The sequence below is a fragment of the Mustela erminea genome, chromosome 4 (genome assembly GCF_009829155.1).
Source record: "Mustela erminea isolate mMusErm1 chromosome 4, mMusErm1.Pri, whole genome shotgun sequence".
In the NCBI taxonomy this organism is placed as follows: Eukaryota; Metazoa; Chordata; class Mammalia; order Carnivora; family Mustelidae; genus Mustela; species Mustela erminea.
This window is the reverse complement of record NC_045617.1, coordinates 57,389,316-57,406,354: the sequence shown is the minus strand read 5'-3', so window position 1 is coordinate 57,406,354 and position 17,039 is coordinate 57,389,316.

Genomic DNA, 17,039 nt, shown 5'->3' with positions numbered 1-17,039 from the left:
CCCACCGTGGAAGCTGCCCAAGGACACAGCCTTGAGAGAGTAAGTTGAGACCACTCCAATGCAGCCAGGTGGCCATCAAACAAACCTCCTCCATGCTTGTAAACTCTTTGCAGATGGCTCAGGGCACATGACAAAAGAGAGGGGCATAAAAGATTGCAAGCACTGGTCATCAAGACAATGTGATCGCAAGTTGACCCTCAGACTGGACCCAGGCAATTAGAGGCTCCTCATTTCCATCCTGTCCTTGGAATGTACCCTCTGCCTATCATTCCCACCGTGGAAGCTGCCCAAGGACACAGCCTTGAGAGAGTAAGTTGAGACCATCTGGATGGTATATGTGGTTACACCCGACTAAGACGTCTCTATAAATTTTAAGATTCTGGAAGGTGGGCATGGAGATATACTCATTGTGTTGCCACCTAAGACAAGCCTCGCTTATTGAAATGGCCACCGGCAAATCTGGAGGGGCCCGCTTCTCCCTTCAGTCTCTCTCTACCCTCCTTGAATAGGAAGGAGTTTTGGATTTCACCCAGGAAATTCCCAAGGTTGTAAACCAACACCAAAATTAAGTGCATTTTTTTTTCAGAGAAAGGTAAAACAATAAAAACAAAAATATATAAGAAGAGTTTCTACCGCGTGTTTAGAGGACAGGAAAATTCCCTCTGTTGAGGAATTGAGCCCCTTCCCCTAAAGACTGAAATCGCTCTCCTAGCGAAGCAGTCTGCCTGTTGGCTGAGGCAATTTTAAAACTGGGTTGGCATTTCCAACCAAGTTTAAGAAGCTTGTCGGGGAGGGGGGTGCGCAGTCTGGAGTTTAGATAAGATTTCCCAGAGGTTTTAGTTGCTCTTCACTTATTTCAACTTGGCTTTCTCCTCAGCTGGCTCCTACATAGCATTTCAAGCTTGTGTTACTATCCTGGTTTTCAATAGTATCAAATCCTAGAGTCGTCTATAAAACTGCACTGCTGTGCCACACATAGAAAAACATACTTCTGCATCTCCTGCCACGGAGTAGGACTCTAAAAACTGTCGGTCTCAGAAATGCCTCAACCCTTCAGTGTTCTAAGCAGTGGGCCTGTCATTTTCCTTCCATTTTATAGCTTTTAGAAAATGGAGTACTGATTTAGTCAGGCTCTGGGGCTAAATTCTCTTCCGTGAGTGTGTTTTTCCTAGCACAGTGCATTCATATATGCAGGTAAAAGAATAACCTCCTCAGAAGAGAACTATAGGATGGTTTTCTAGCTGAGGCGCCAGTATAATTTGACTCTAAATGCAACTCAAGGCAATCACTTATGAAGTCTCATCACTCAGTTTTATATTCACATTCCTCAGATATTTTCTTAAAACCGAGAGTGACTTTTTTTCTCAGTGTAGACTTTGCCCCTGTCCCATCACTTTGCACCCATTTTACCTCAGCCACACTCACAAATCAGCTGCACCCAGACTCCAGGCCTGAATCTTGTACATCGAAAGTCCTCCCTGTCGTCACAACCCTGGGGCCCCCCGCAGCTGCATCCCACACACCGGAACAGTGGCCCTTCGACTGGACAGCTTCGGATCACTGAGCCATCCCATGCCCTAGCCTCCTTCAGCAATGTCAGGGGCTGCCTTCCAGCCAGACCCCACAATCAAAATGTGAGCTACATTCACACCACAGTGCTTGATAGTTCACAACTCCTGCTTAGTCCCCTGCCTCTCCATTCCAGATTCTGTTCTCTTCCTTCGGCCTCATGGGAGGAAGAGCAGAGCTAGGAGACAATTGTTTGGTCACCTGGCCTGGCCCTTGCATACTTCTGACCTTCCTCTGTGTGTTCCAGGCTTTTCAGCAACCTCGAAATTGCCTCTAATCTTCTGCACACTGGCTCCAACCCTCCTCACTTTCTCCTTGGTAAATGCCCTACGTGAGAAAACAGAAAAGAGCTGGCGTGAATTCCCGCAAGTTCTTTCCTTCCCATGCTGAATGGTTTTTGTTCAGCTTTTGTTCACTCTTATTTTATCACCTTCCATAAAGCTTCTTTCCAGGAATGCCTCCTCCACTTGTGTGCTTTGTCCCATCTGTCGGAGGGAGGCTCAGGGGAAGGAAGATTCCAATGGGAAGAAGGCATGAGCTGGGGAAGAGACTCTCTGCTTGTAACCATTACAGAGGCATCCAGAAATCACACCAGGACTGACTGTCACAAAAAAAGCCAGGTTTAAAGGCTTTGCTGGAATGAGACCTCTCTCAAGAAGGAGCTGGAGTGGACATGTTCTGGCTGTCCACCACCAGTTCTTCTTTCCTTGGGTAAAGGAGAACTCACCCTATTTTTTTCTTTAGGAAATCAACCCTTCTGAAGATTTGGTGGGATTCCTGATCAAGACACCCCACTCCACTCTTGCCAAAGGATGGGCAAATGACCCCAGGTTGGCTGACTCATTAGCAGAATGGACTATGAACTGGTGATCTGATTCATGCTCACAGTGAAAAGATCACTGTTTCTGGAGACAAACGTCCAGCCCTGCTCTGAAGTCTAGGTCTTCCACTTTCCTTTTAGTTCCATTGAGCTATCCTATGTACTTCAAAAAAATGTTTTTCTGAATTAAATTACCCCAAATCAGTTTATATTTTTTGCAAAAAAATCTCAGTCTCATGGCACTTGAATGAATGAAGGTAATACGATATTGAAGAAAAGCACTGGGTCGAGACAAAGCCATGGCTCTCCTTCTAGTTCTGCTACAGACAGCTGCAGTTTATTTGTTCCTATCTTGCTTTATCTTCAGAATGAGACTCTCACCTGGAGAGGGCATATCCAGATTTCTCGGGTGGATTTTTAAAACCATACACATGCATTTCCCATGCAAATTCTGTCAAAAGTCTCTCCCTTGTCAACACCGCTCCCATGCGCTGCCTTACCGCTGGCAATTAAAGTCCACTGAACCTCCATTCCTAACAGAAGTGTGTTCTAATCCTCAGAGGTGTTGGGTGGAAAATACTCTGCTGGACTAGTATATTTCCAAAAGTCCTTCTAGGTCTGACACCCTTTGAACTGATGAAACACTTTTTTAAAAATACAACTGTTTAGACAGGTTATGAAAGAAAATTTAAAGAAAAAGCAGATGGAGGTCTAGGAATAGAAACAGGAATCAAATCTCAAAAATTGGAGAAATAGTTTTGTAAGATTTTTGATGTGAGTTGCTTTAAGTACAATGATAAAACTTGAAGCAAATGTATTCATTAGGACTCAATGAGAGTCTTCATATTTTAATTCCCCAGCACAGAGGGCTTCAATTTTGTGAAAAGACTACTTAGCTTGAAAAAGTTCCTTGGTGTTTCTTTAACACACTCTGTGTTTAGAAAATTTCTACTACATTAAATATTAAGACCGTCAACGTGCTCATTAAAAAAACTAACATCCAGTGTCAAAAAGAAAACATTTTTGAGAAGTCTAACTGAATGCTACTATTCTAAAACAACATGGTACCAAAACTTTCTGAATAATTTGTTTTTCATTAATGAAACATGTAACAAATGTGAATAATACAAAAGGAAAATAGTTCAAATAAACCAGATATACACTAATGAGCTAAAATTAAACATGAATTAAACATTACATAGTTAAATGTTAAAGAAATATCTAAATAAAAATTTAAATATAAATTTTAATAAGAGTCATTTCTGTTCTGTATTGCTGGTTTCTTTCAATGGAGAAATGTTAAGAACACTGAAATCAACATCATAGTCGCTGACTGCCACTCAGCTTTGACATGATCGACTCCAAAGAGTCCAGTTAATTATTTATAATGAATATACTTTAATTAAGTCATCAGTCATTTTTCTATTCTCTTTCTCCTTTACATTCATACACATCTACACCACCCCCACAGTAATCAGGCCAACAAGAATTGCTCTATTTTGGCACTTAAAAGAGCATAGTCTTTGATATGATATTCTCTGCCCCTAAAATTGCTTAGGATCATATGGAATAGACCCATATGCTTATGATGTTCTGCAATTTCTGCAAACTGTTCACCATATGTTCCTACTGGAAATTTTAAAATTATGTTTTATCCTTGCTACATCGATAATTTCAGAGGCTGGTGCATGCATATAATTATAACTTCATCCTCTTCATTGCTTTTTGTATACCTTTTATAAGTTCTTTTTATATAACAGGTAAGCAACATTCGTTCAAAGAAACGCGGTAATTAAAAGTTAAGAGCTAATCATGAATCTAACTAGTTCTTTACCTTGGCAGTGAACATCCACTTAGGAAACTTCTAATTATTTCAACAATAATTATATTGGCAGGAGGACAATGGAGTATGTAATTTATGATCATAATTATACCATTTAACTGTATCTCACCTAAGCAAATCTTTGTGAGACCTGATGCTTGGTAATACTCTGGCTTACATCAGGGTTGTATCACTCAGTTTGTTTTGCAAGTTTCATTCCCTATTTCATCAATGGGGGATAAAATACAGTATATAACATGCTATAAATGGACAATGAAGTATGAAAGGAGAAACATGATACTTTTTGTGAGAACTTTATATTATATAGTTTCACCCATGATGCACTCAAATTTTACATCTTGCTTTTTGCTCAGCACTGGATAACAAAAGATTTTTCTGTACTGTTGTTTAATTTTGGGGAAGTGATGGAGGGAGTGTTTTTTACCATTGTGTTTATGAATTTGTTTAATGACCCCAGGGGAAAAAAGCATTGCAGGACAATTTTAATTTCTATGGGAGGTTGTGGGGAAAATTAGAGAAATGTTTATTTAAAAAATTCAAAGATAACCATTTAAGAGAAGATGTAAAAATCTTTTACATCTCAGTTGGAGGTAAGAAAAAAAGCAGAAAATAGAGGAAAGGGTAAACAGAAAACTGAAAGAAGATGGTATAAACTTCAAATGTGCTAGTGATAACAACAAATATAAGTGGATAAGCTTTTAAATGTAGATAGTATCAGATTTGGATTAAAAATAAAGAGATATGTGCTATCTATGAGAAATAAATCTGAAGTAAAAGACAATTTTAAAACAAGATAACCCAGAAAGATACAGCTGACAAATACTAACAAAATAAATTACTATCAGATAAAAGAGTAATTTAAGGAGAAAACGTTACTAAAAGAAATAATAGGAAATGCTACACTATGATTTTTCTCTCTTCTTCCTTTCTTTCTTTTTTAATGAATTCTTTATTTAAGAAAGAGACAGAGCCCATGCTTGGGCCATGCACACACATGTGTACACACGTAAGGCGGTGGGTGAGGAGAAGACCAAGAGAGAGAGAAAATCCCAAGCAGACTCTGCACTAAACACAGCCCAGCTCAGGGTAGATCCCATGAAGCATGAGATCATGACCTGATTTGATGTAAGAGTTGAATACTTAACCAACCCAGTGGTCCCTTTTTTTACTTTTTTTTTTTTTTTTTAATAAACCTACACCCATTATGGGGCTCAAATTCAACCAGAAGATCAAGAATCACAGGCTCTACAGACTGAGCCAGCCAGGCACCCCAACAGTATGATTTTTCTAAAAACCATATCATTGGGGCCTCTGGGTGGCTCAGTCGTTAAGCATCTGCCTTCAGCTCAGGTTACGATCTCGTAGTCCTGGGATTGAGTCTCACATTGAGTTTCCTGCTCGGTGGGGAGCCTGCTTCTCCCTGTCCCACTCCCCCTTCTTGTGTTCCCTCTCTCGCTATGAAATAAATAAATAAATCATAAAAATAAATAAAAAGCCATATCTTCAAACTATATAAGTGAAAACCAATAGAATTATAAATGTTTAACAAATCTATAAAACTATAGATTTAATAACATATATATATTTCTGTTTAATTTACTATTTTTATTTTTTATTTTTTTTTAAAGATTTTATTTATTTATTTGACAGAGAGAGATCACAAGTAGGCAGAGAGGCAGGCAGAGAGAGAGAGAAGGAAGCAGGCTCCCTGCCGAGCAGCGAGCCCGATGCGGGAGTCGATCCCAGGACCCTGAGATCATGACCTGAGCTGAAGGCAGCGGCTTAACCCACTGAGCCACCCAGGTGCCCCTAATTTACTATTTTTAACAGGTAAATTGAATCTGTACTTTTGTGGATATATATTCTATATCATCTACTACTTTTTTAGTAGATAAAATATATGTGTGTGTGTGTGCATGCGTGTGATTAGAGATTAGTTTAAAATACCTGAAAATACCAGTTTGATACTTTTCATAGTTAGAATACTTTTTCTCTATTTTTTAGTAAGTCAAAGAATTTCTCCTTATAGGTGTGTCATATATTTTTGTCAATTTTTTGTGCAAAAGCTATAAAGAATTGGTTATCTTTATGTCATTGGAAACCAGAAATGTTACTGAAACTGTTCCATTTCACTTAAACTTGGACCATTTTATCCTCCTCAGGAAGCTACTAGCCATCAGAAAAAGTGAGAACCTTCTGGCAGGGGTCAAAAATGGCTGCACCCCCTCAAGCACTGCTTGAGTGAGTGAACACAGCACAGGTTACACCAGCCGTGGTCTGCAGGGGCAGCTTCTATCAAGAAGCCCAAAGCAGAACCAGCCCTTTCACACCTTGGTGAATACCAACCAGCCACCAGCTGCCCTACAACTAAAACCAGCAAAAAGCCAGCACCCTATCCCACCCCTTCAGGACAATAAACTTTATCTTAATTCCAAATATCATATCAGGCAGGAAGACACTGAATAGGGAAAGCCTGATGGCGACTATAGCTTTGAATTGACTATATACTCGTCTGAGAGAGCTTGTTTTAACCTAAAGGAAATTACTAAACTGGGACAGAAAGAAATAGCAGGATTTGGAAAATTTTAAATTCAAGTTATTTATACACTAATGCCTCGCAGGGAATGGTCTTTTCAGAAAAAATAGATTAGTTATAGAAAAATAAGTAAAGCATACAGAAGTGTAGGAGTATAAATCATTACACAGTCTACATCACAGCATAAATATATAATTCACAATAGGCATCCTGTGTTCCTAGAAGTATTATAATTATGTGTGGTCCCTCTTGGATACAGCTGTAGATACATATAGGTCTAGTACAGTAGATATTATAGTAGTATACTATAGTAGATCTATTTATTTATCTAATATAGTTATATAGCTATATATGGTACAGGATAGTATGTAGACTATGTAGACAAGCTTGTATGCTTTCTCATATGTAAAATTTCAATCAAAAACTAAATCAATTAATTAATTATGTATTATATAATACATAACATGTATTATATAAATTATATGTATTTATTTATATATTTTATATATTATATAAATTATAAAATATATAAAATAAATTAATGATTTAATTAATTAAAAATAATTAGATTTAATTAAAATTAAAAACTAAGTCATTTTCTGAGTTTTATAATATTTTATGGAAGTAAAATTACAGTGGGAATAAACATTTTAAAGATTCATGAGATAGTTTGCCAAACTAGCTATACTTTATCTAAACCAGTTCGTTCTTGTAAAACAGCCAGGTATTTGGAATGATATAGGATAGAATAAGAGGCCATACCAGTGTAGAATGCCATTTGTCGTCATTTATACTTTCATGGTTGGGAAAGCTGGATTTCGGGGGCTTATTTTCTTCTTCTAAGGTATTTGCTCTCTACAAAGAAAGACACCAGACACTAGCTGGAAGGTAGCACTGCATGTTTCCTTCATGTCATCTTCGGTTGGCCAGGCTCAAAGATATGCCTTTCCACTTAAATAGACTGTAATTAATTTAAGTATCATTATTAAGTACTTTCCGCACCAAGTCTCAAATACTAGCAGTTGCACGAGGCTCATGGAGATTAATGCTTTCTCTTCAACCAAAATTTACTAACTTAGATATTTTAAATTTTGTATGTAAAGACCTATGTAGGACATCAAATGTAAAAAATAATAATAAAATGAGCCTGGTGGTGGGTATTATGGAGAGCACATATTGCATGGAGCATTGGTTGTGATGTATAAACAATGCACACTGAAAAAATGAAGTTAAAAAGAATAACAATAATAATAATAAAATGAAAAATAATTGTGAATAAGCTTTGTAAAGAATGTGGCAATGTTTACGATGTGCTACCTTCAGGAGCTTCCACTGAATTTTCCTACTGTTGATATTCTAGGCATCAAACAGCAATCCCCATCCTTTCAGGAAATAATCAATTCAGTGTTGGTTGAAGTTCACAGAAGGGACAGAGTTGGAACCATCATTTTTTCCTCCTTGTTTCACTTTGTTCTTTCAGTTAGAATCATGGAGGTCTTCACACTGTTCCCTTTGCATGTAATCATCCATACTGTGAATCGGGCTTTGAACTTATTTATTCCTGTGGGTTTACAGCTCTCTCCTCTGGCAGCACAATCTCTCAAAACCAGATTTGTGCTGAAATGTCTTAATTTTCCCAATTAACATTGCACCACACATTATTCTAAGTATTTGAATGGATTAATATCATTTCTAGAGATGAGACAGTAGAGCCAAGTGTTAAATACGTGGAGGAAAAACAATGCAAAAACGAACACAACTATGCATTCTTGAAATCACCTAGAAAGGAAAATACACACACAGTTATACACAGATTTTTCTCTTTTGCAAGGACACTATATAAAAATTTGAACATCAATTTCTTTTACTCTGGAGTTTCTTCAGCATTAACTTGAAAAATTAGGCGAGGCCAACAATTGAAAAGGAATTTTTTTTTAAAAGATTTTATTTATTTATTTGACAGACAGAGATTACAAGTAGGCAGAGAGTCAGGCAGAGAGAGTGGGGGGGAAGCAGGCTCCCCGCTGAGCAGAGAGCCAGGTACGGGGCTCAATCCCAGGACCCTGGGATCATGACCTATGTGGAAGGCAGAGGCTTTAACCCACTGAGCCACCCAAGCGCCCCAAAATGAGATTTATTTTTTTTTAATATCTTTTAAATATTTTACATGTGACTTTTCAATTTTTAATGCACATTTGTATTCCCTTGCTTTCATCCATTTTCTTAATTGACTTCAAAGAGACTATATTTTATTTATTTATTTATTTATTTATTTTTTTAATATCTGTTTACATCTTCCAAAAATCTCTGGATCATTCTGAAAATGTACTCAAAGATGACCTTACTGATCAAAAAGATTCTCTTCTTCAATTTAAGAGTGCAGATATACATTTCATTCTGAAGAGTATCAAGCTTTGAAAAGAAAAGCAACATTTTCCTTTATACTTGGTGGCAATTTTTGCTTTGTATAATCATTCATGGAGTTCAAAGAAATTTTCTTCCACAGAGAACAGAAGTATTCCTGACTTAGCATTGTTCAAATGAATTTCATCCTGCTGCTTCTGGCAACCTTAGAGAGCCAGCATTATGTCCCCAACTCTCCCAGAGCTAATACAATATTGTTTCTAAAAGACCAGTGAATGAGAGATAAGGTAAAGAGAATCAGGCATGTGGAGCTTGAAAGGGAGGATAGCAGTGTTAAATAGGGTGGCAAATTCTGAAGATGTCTTTTTCTAGGGACAGAGAGTAACAAGCAGAGGGAACAGCTATCGGGAAGGCCATAGGCAGGAGGGTTCAGGGTCCTCCTCTGCATATCTGAGGAGCAACAAGCTTCCTCTGCTGGAGCAAAGTAAGTCATGGGAGAGCGTAGCAGAAGAGCTTGTCTGGTTGTCTGGAGGTGATGGAGGTGAAGCAGGTAGAGTTTCAAGGCCCTTGTAAAGAATTGGCTTCTGGTCTTGGTGAATTTGAGAGCCAGTGGAGGGGTAAACAAAGGAATGATACTTGTAAATCTGACTTTTCTATTAAAAAGAAGATATACAGGGGCAAGGCTGAAAGAATGGAGACCAATTAGGACACAGCTGAAGTCATACAGGACAAAAAAATGGCAGATATCTTCTCAGCAGATTGTATTTTTCAATATAAAACATGCCTCTTTGTCCTCTTCAATTCAAAGCCTTTGACTTGAATTTTCATTTACCCGATTTTATTAAATGTCCACATCTAATTCTTCATGCTGAGTATTTGCTAGAAATCTCTTTTTCCAATACTTTATTCTCAACTTTAAATGACATTTTGCTAAATGTGTTTCTTAATCCAGGGACGAGATCAATCTTCAGTTTACCTAATCTAAGAGTATATCTTAATTCCATTAATATTTATTTAAATGTGAATATTTAAATTTTTTTTTACCATTTTATCTTGTACTTCCTGTTTATTATGTTTTCTTATTTTCTTTGGTTTTCTTCTTTTTCTCCCACTTTCTGCATTGATAGTTTTGTTTCTTTTTGCTGTTTCATTCCTTCATATCCTTTGGAGGTCCAAACGTTATACATCTTAATCCCACTGTTTCATCTGGCAGCCCTCAAAATTATCATACATGTATTTAAATTTGCATTTTCTTCAAAAACCAAAAAAAAATTATTTTAATTAATGATTATTTCCTTCTTCCTTTTATCTTATATCATCCTTCTGTAGTTTTCACATTATCTCTCTGTGATTTTGAGCCAGTATTCCCCTTTTTCACACGCTCACATACTTAACCTTCACTTGTTTTCCCCAATCCGAACACATTTCATCCATACCCATCTCATTTTTTGTACAACAGAGCCCTTCCTTCCCATGAAGTTGTTAATCTATTACTTTGAATAGCATTGAATGTCCAGATGTATCTCTCTCTTTCAATATACAGTAGCTATTCTTCATGGTGGGAGAATCAGCCTAATTTTTAGGAAAGAGAACAATTATCCACATCACACAAAATTATATAATTCTTCTTGATTACAATTTATAATGCATACACACTCTCACATACATATTTTATTATGCATCTTTGGGCTTTATTTGAGGAAAAATGGTTTTTCTTCCCTTGCTGTGGCAGACTGTTTTACATGTTGTTTTGTTAACACAGTGAGGAAGACAAGATACTTCAGAAGACCTTAACATTCACATGCAATGCTGATACCTCATCTTCATTGCACATTAAAAGTCTCAAGAACCATTTGGAAGACTGCAGAGGCAGACACCATATTTTCTTTGCTCCAGTACTTCTTTTCATTAAACTAGAGAGTAACCCAGCTGTTTCATTAAACTAGAGAGTAACCCAGTGTTGAAAAGTTATCCTTAGGGAAGTGTTGCTTTCAAATGGAGCAGAGTTTCCTTAAAACCACATTTCCAGATAGTACAGGAGAGTTCATAATCAAAACTGAGTTTTTCCATTAGGTTTTCCATTGAGAAGCAGTTCAATCAATAAATGATCTTTGATCACTAGATTCTCAAATTATTCTCAAATACTATCGACACAAATATTAATTCACAGTAATTTGATAGTTTCAATAAAAATCCAAAATTTTATAAAGGGGAAAAAACAAAACAAAACCTCTCTTCAGCCCCAGCCTTTTTCTGTCAATATTAGCTATCTTTCTGTTTTTATTAAGCTGTTTTTATTTCCTAAAATGTTTTTTACCTTATCCATCCAATCTAGCCATTACTTATCACATTACACCTTATTTTAGTTGTTAAGTAAAATATTTACCGTAGTCTGACATACTTTAATCTGTCCCTTAATTCACTTTTTTGACTGTCTAATCTCTTTCCCTACTGAAAGCAAAGGTCTTTTATATTATTTGATTCCATATTCCATATGCACCTACAGCAAGTCTTGGCATATATACTAGATGCTTAATGTATATTTCTCAAAATATAGAGAATACTACAATAGTTCGAATTTAAAACTTTAATTTTATCATCGTATACTTAGGAAAAATAAAATTATGTGATAAAATATACTAGATTTTTAAACATTTGCAGAACTTAGATTTTTTTATTCCCCTTAGCTATCTTTAAGATGGTAAAAAATGAAAATATAAGATTTTAATATATTTTAAGGAATGATATATGTACATCATTGCAAAAAAATGAATGTCTTGTATAAATATTACTGATGATGTTTTGTAAAACAAGAAAACATTTTTAACCCTTTTTTATAAAAGAGTTGATAGATTTGTTTTTTAAGTAAAAAGCATATATGATTATGATATTTTGATTTTGACTGAAAGTCAAATACCCTAAAAACTGTTCTGTGTGACTAGTAGACCTCTTTGACACAGGTTAAAAAGATATTTGAGGGGGGTGCCTGGGTGGCTCAGTGGCTTAGGGCCTCTGCCTTTAGCTCAGGTCATGATCTCAGGGTCCTGGATTGTGCTCCACATTGGACTCTCTGCTTGGCGGGGAGTCTGCTTCCCCGTCTCTCTCAGCCTGTCTCTCTGCCTACTTGTGATCTCTGTCAAATACATAAATAAAATCTTAAAAAAAGAAAAAAAAAGATATTTGAGGGAAAACAAAAGAAACAAATAATCCCCAATGATCAAAAAAGACAATTGTATCAACATCTTTCAGTAGGGAAGCTGAAAGTTTAAAAAAATCATAGCATATAAGGCAAAACTTAGTAATAATATAAAACAGAAGATAAGTGAAATTAAATTTCTTCTTTTCCCATCTCCATCTGTCTGATATCTTAGATTAGATATTTTAAAAGCAGTGAATTTGCTTGTCTTCAATTAAAGATGAATATGAAAAATGAACTACCAAAATTACTGCCAAATTAACTGGTGCTAAGGAACTAAATCTAGGCGCAGAAAAATGCTGAAAAAAATATTTAGTTTCAACTTCAGACAGAAATTCTTTTAGTAAAATATAAAATTATCATATAAAACATGAATGCTAAAATAATGATTTACACAATCTGAGGCTTTTCCAGGTATGTTACCGGCGTTTAAACGTCAAAGTTTAAAGAAAAATAGAGTTTGTGGTTTCCCATAGGCTCATTGTGGTCACCTAACTTCAAATTCTCCCACATATACTCCTCTCCAAAACATTTATATCAAGAACAGCAGCAAATGACATCACCTATACCCTATGACAACACCAACGAGGTAGAGGATATTGAAAATTTTTATTTAGAGGTAAGTAAACATTATCCGGCTTAAAAATCAGGGTAGAGGGTCAGATAGGGATGATGCAGAAGGGAACAGAATACACTAGAATCCTAGTCATAGTAGAAGAGTGACTAAGGTTTGCCCCCAGGAGGGAAGGGTAGTATCTTGGAGAATACCATGAAAAGATCTAAAACCAAGTATATGAGAGCACTGACAATAGGGAATAAAAAGAGAGCATCTTAAAAAGTGCACAGGACCAGCAGAGACACCCTGAGGAAGGCACTGGTTCTGGGAAGAACATGACAGATTTGTCATGAAAATGCTTCCCAGAGGCTTAGTGGTAATGAGAAAGAAGGAAGCGTCTGATGATAATGCCTTTATAGATAACAAAATATTATCAAAGAATCAGGAGAAGAAAGACTGTCTCCAAAATGCACCCTTTATTAAAGAATTTGTGCTTCATAGACAAAAGCGCTCTTGAATTAAGAAGATAAGTTGGGACACCTGCATGGCTCAGTTGGCTAAGCATCTGACTATGGCTTAGGCCAGGATCTCCAGATCCTGGTATAGAGCCCCACCTCAGTCTGCTTGCACAGCAGGGAGCTGTTTCTCCCTCTCCCTCTGCCACTTCCCCTATTGTGGAAACCAAGTGAGCCACATTTTCTTCCACCCAAACCCAGCTTCCCCGGTCTAGAGAATCACCTTTTATTTCCAATACAGGAAAACCCAATGCAGCTAATAATGAACAAATAAACAAAATTCTCAATATCGATACAAAGTAACTTCAACGGGGGAGCTTGGGGGTAGGGAAGAAAAAAATGAAGCAAGATGGGATTGGGAGGGAGACAAACCATAAGGGACTCCTAATGTCACAAAACAAACTGAGGCCTGCTGGGGGAAGGGGGGTTGGGAGAGGGTGGTTGGGTTACGGACACTGAGGAGGGTATGTGCTATGGTGAGTGCTGTGAAGTGTGTAAATCTGGCGATTCACAGACCTGTACCCCTGGGGCTAATAATACATTATATGTTAATAAAAATTAAAAATATTTTAAAAATGAAACAGAAAATGAGAATGAAAAATTTTGAGTATATAAAAACACCAAAAATAGGATGAAAACGAAAAAACTGTAAGGCAACACATACTGTAAGGCAACTACATACAATTCACTAATTCATACAAATGATATCAAAAGGTATTTGCCTATATGAAAAAATGCCATTAACTAAAATTCTGAAATGAAGGATTAGGTATGGACAAACAATAGGACAATGTCAAACAGGGATTAAACAAACTAGGGAGAAAGAGAAGACAAATTAATCTTGAAATTAAGATTGAGTTATACCCTGACTGAAAACACAGTTAAGGTAGATATTTTTTTCAAAAATTGAAATAACTTAGAAAACCAAAGGAAAAAAAAAAAGCAAAGTGGATTAGAGTAAAATTCATAGTTTTGGAATATAGACCATAAAGATCTAATGTACATAAGATTAGAGAAAGAAGAAAAGCAAAAGAAGAGGGCAGAAAAAATAATAATAATGATATAAATCATGCATATACCTTTTTATAAGGCCCATTGTGTATCCGCAAACCTGATACACAATGGTCAACTCCAGGGCATAGCCCAGTAAAATGATTAAACTTTAAAGATAAAGAAAAATACAAACCTCTTGGTTTTCAGGAAAAATACCAAATTACTTACAAAGGAAAGAAATCAGGATGTATTAGACTTCTAGACAGTAAATAAAATAAAAACTTTCAAGAATTCGTGAAAAAAATTTTAGCTAAGGTTTTTATATCCAGCCAAATTTTCCTTGAATGTCAAACATATAGAAAAATAGTGTTAGCATATAAGATATGAGATAATATTTTGCTTATGAGCCCTTCTGAGAAATCTACTAAAGGATGAGTTTAATGAGAAGATTGGGGAAATTGCAACTGAAGAATTGTGTTAAGGATTGATTATACTTAATTATAAATGTAATATTAAAGTGAGATCTAGATGAAGCTGGAATTATAACATGTATATGTTATAGGCTCAGATAACATACAAATAATAGAATAAAAAAAAGGAGAAGAGAGAAAAAGAAGGGAAAGAGCAAGTGGAAAGAAGTATGAATTATTTCATTGCCTCAGATGTACTAAATAAGAGTCAAAGGATAGTACATAAAGCTGATAAATCAAACAATAAACAACCATAAAAAAGAACTAAGGTCAGTATTTATAGGTATTAATATAGAGAAAACTATCAGAACATGAATACAGGTCTTTCTAAATAGCAAAAGAAATACAAAACACAACCATTAACAGAGCACACAATGTAAGACATATAGTAATTACAGCAAGGCATGCAGAAAATAGAAGTTAAGCTATTTGACTTAGCTGAAACTAAACACATTTGATGAATCACTAATTTAACTGCAAATGGACTTTAATCTATTCGTTAAAAGAGACTTATTTTTAGATTGGCTCACATAAAAAGTCTAATTTTATGCTATATTTAAGAGATGCACTTTGTTTTGATGTATCAGGTTTTTTGTTTAGTGTGTTCATGAATTATATATTTCCATTTTCTACTTTCAGTCTTTCTTTGTTCTTAAAATGTGTTCTTTATAAGCAGAATATAGTTGGGTTTTTTTAACCTAGTCTGACAGGTTTTTTCATTTATTTATAATACTTAGCCTATTTATATACAATGTAATTAATATATTTGGGTGGTTAAACTTACCATGATATTTTTTATTTGTCTCACATTTTCTTTTCTTAACTTATACTTTGTTTTGTTTTTCTGTTTTCTCCTTTCTTGTCTTCTTTTGGATTAATCAGGTTTTTTTCTCTTAATCATTCCACCTTCCCTCCATCTACTGATTCGTTTGTTGGTTACATATATTTGAATTGTTTTTAAAATGATTATCCTAAGGGTTAGATATTTTCATATATCCAATTATTCGTGTATTTTAAACCTCACAATAACTACTTTTGTTGTTTTAAACAGTGAAAGTTCCCGCACATTTAACCAGATATATATTGTTTACTCTTCATTCTTTCTCTGTGTATGTTGTTTCAACTGGAATCATTTCAACTGGAATCATTCTACCTGAAGAACACACTGTAGTATTTCTTTTATTGCATTTCTTCTTTGAAAATATTAAATTGAATTAAATCTTTGGCTTGATAGTTTTTGTCATTTTTGGAAAATTCTCTACCAATACCTCTTTAAAATTTTTTTTTTCTGTTCTACTTTCTCCTTTTTTTCTGAGATACAAAATATACGCAGGTTAGATCTTTCCACCATCTTCTATCAGCATCCTCTCTGTATTTTCTATTTTTTCCCTCTGCCCTTGAATCTGAATGTTTCTTACCACTGTATTTATTTTACACTTCACCAGCTTTTTCTACTCTGTCTAATCTGTTATATGCCCTATAGCAAACTTTTAAGCAATAATATTTATTTCTGGGGTTTCTATTTGATTTTTAAAAAAAGGATCTAGTTGTCTAATTAAATATCCATCTTTTTATCTACTGGCTTGAAAATACTAACCATAGTTATTTTTTAAATTGAAATAATTCATATAACATAAAAATCACTAACTTCAAGTGTACAATTCAGTGGTTGTTAGTATTCTGACTATGCTGTCCAAACATCACCAGTGTCTAATTCCAAGTTAGTCCAATTATATCCTCAAAAGAAACTCCATTCCTACTAGCATGCATCCTAATCTTCCTGGCCACTCCCCTCTCAACCTCTAATCTATCTTGTGTCTATGGATTTGCCTATTCTAGATATTCATATAAGTTACTCATTCAATAACTGTCTTTCTGTGTCTCAAGTTTCTTCCACGCTGTAGAATGTTCCTTTTTAAGACCAAGTCTTAAAATGTCATAAAAGTCATAAAATGCAAGTTTATTGCATTTTATGAATATACTCCTTTTGTTTATTCTTCAGTTACTGCATATTTTTATTACCATTTGCAAATAGTGTTACTGTGAACATTCATGGACACATTTTGTGTGAACATATGTTTTCCATTCCCTTGGGGATGTATTGGGTCTTATGGTAATGCTGTGCTTAACATTTTGAGGAATGCCCAAACTTTTCAACAGTAGCTACACCATTTTAC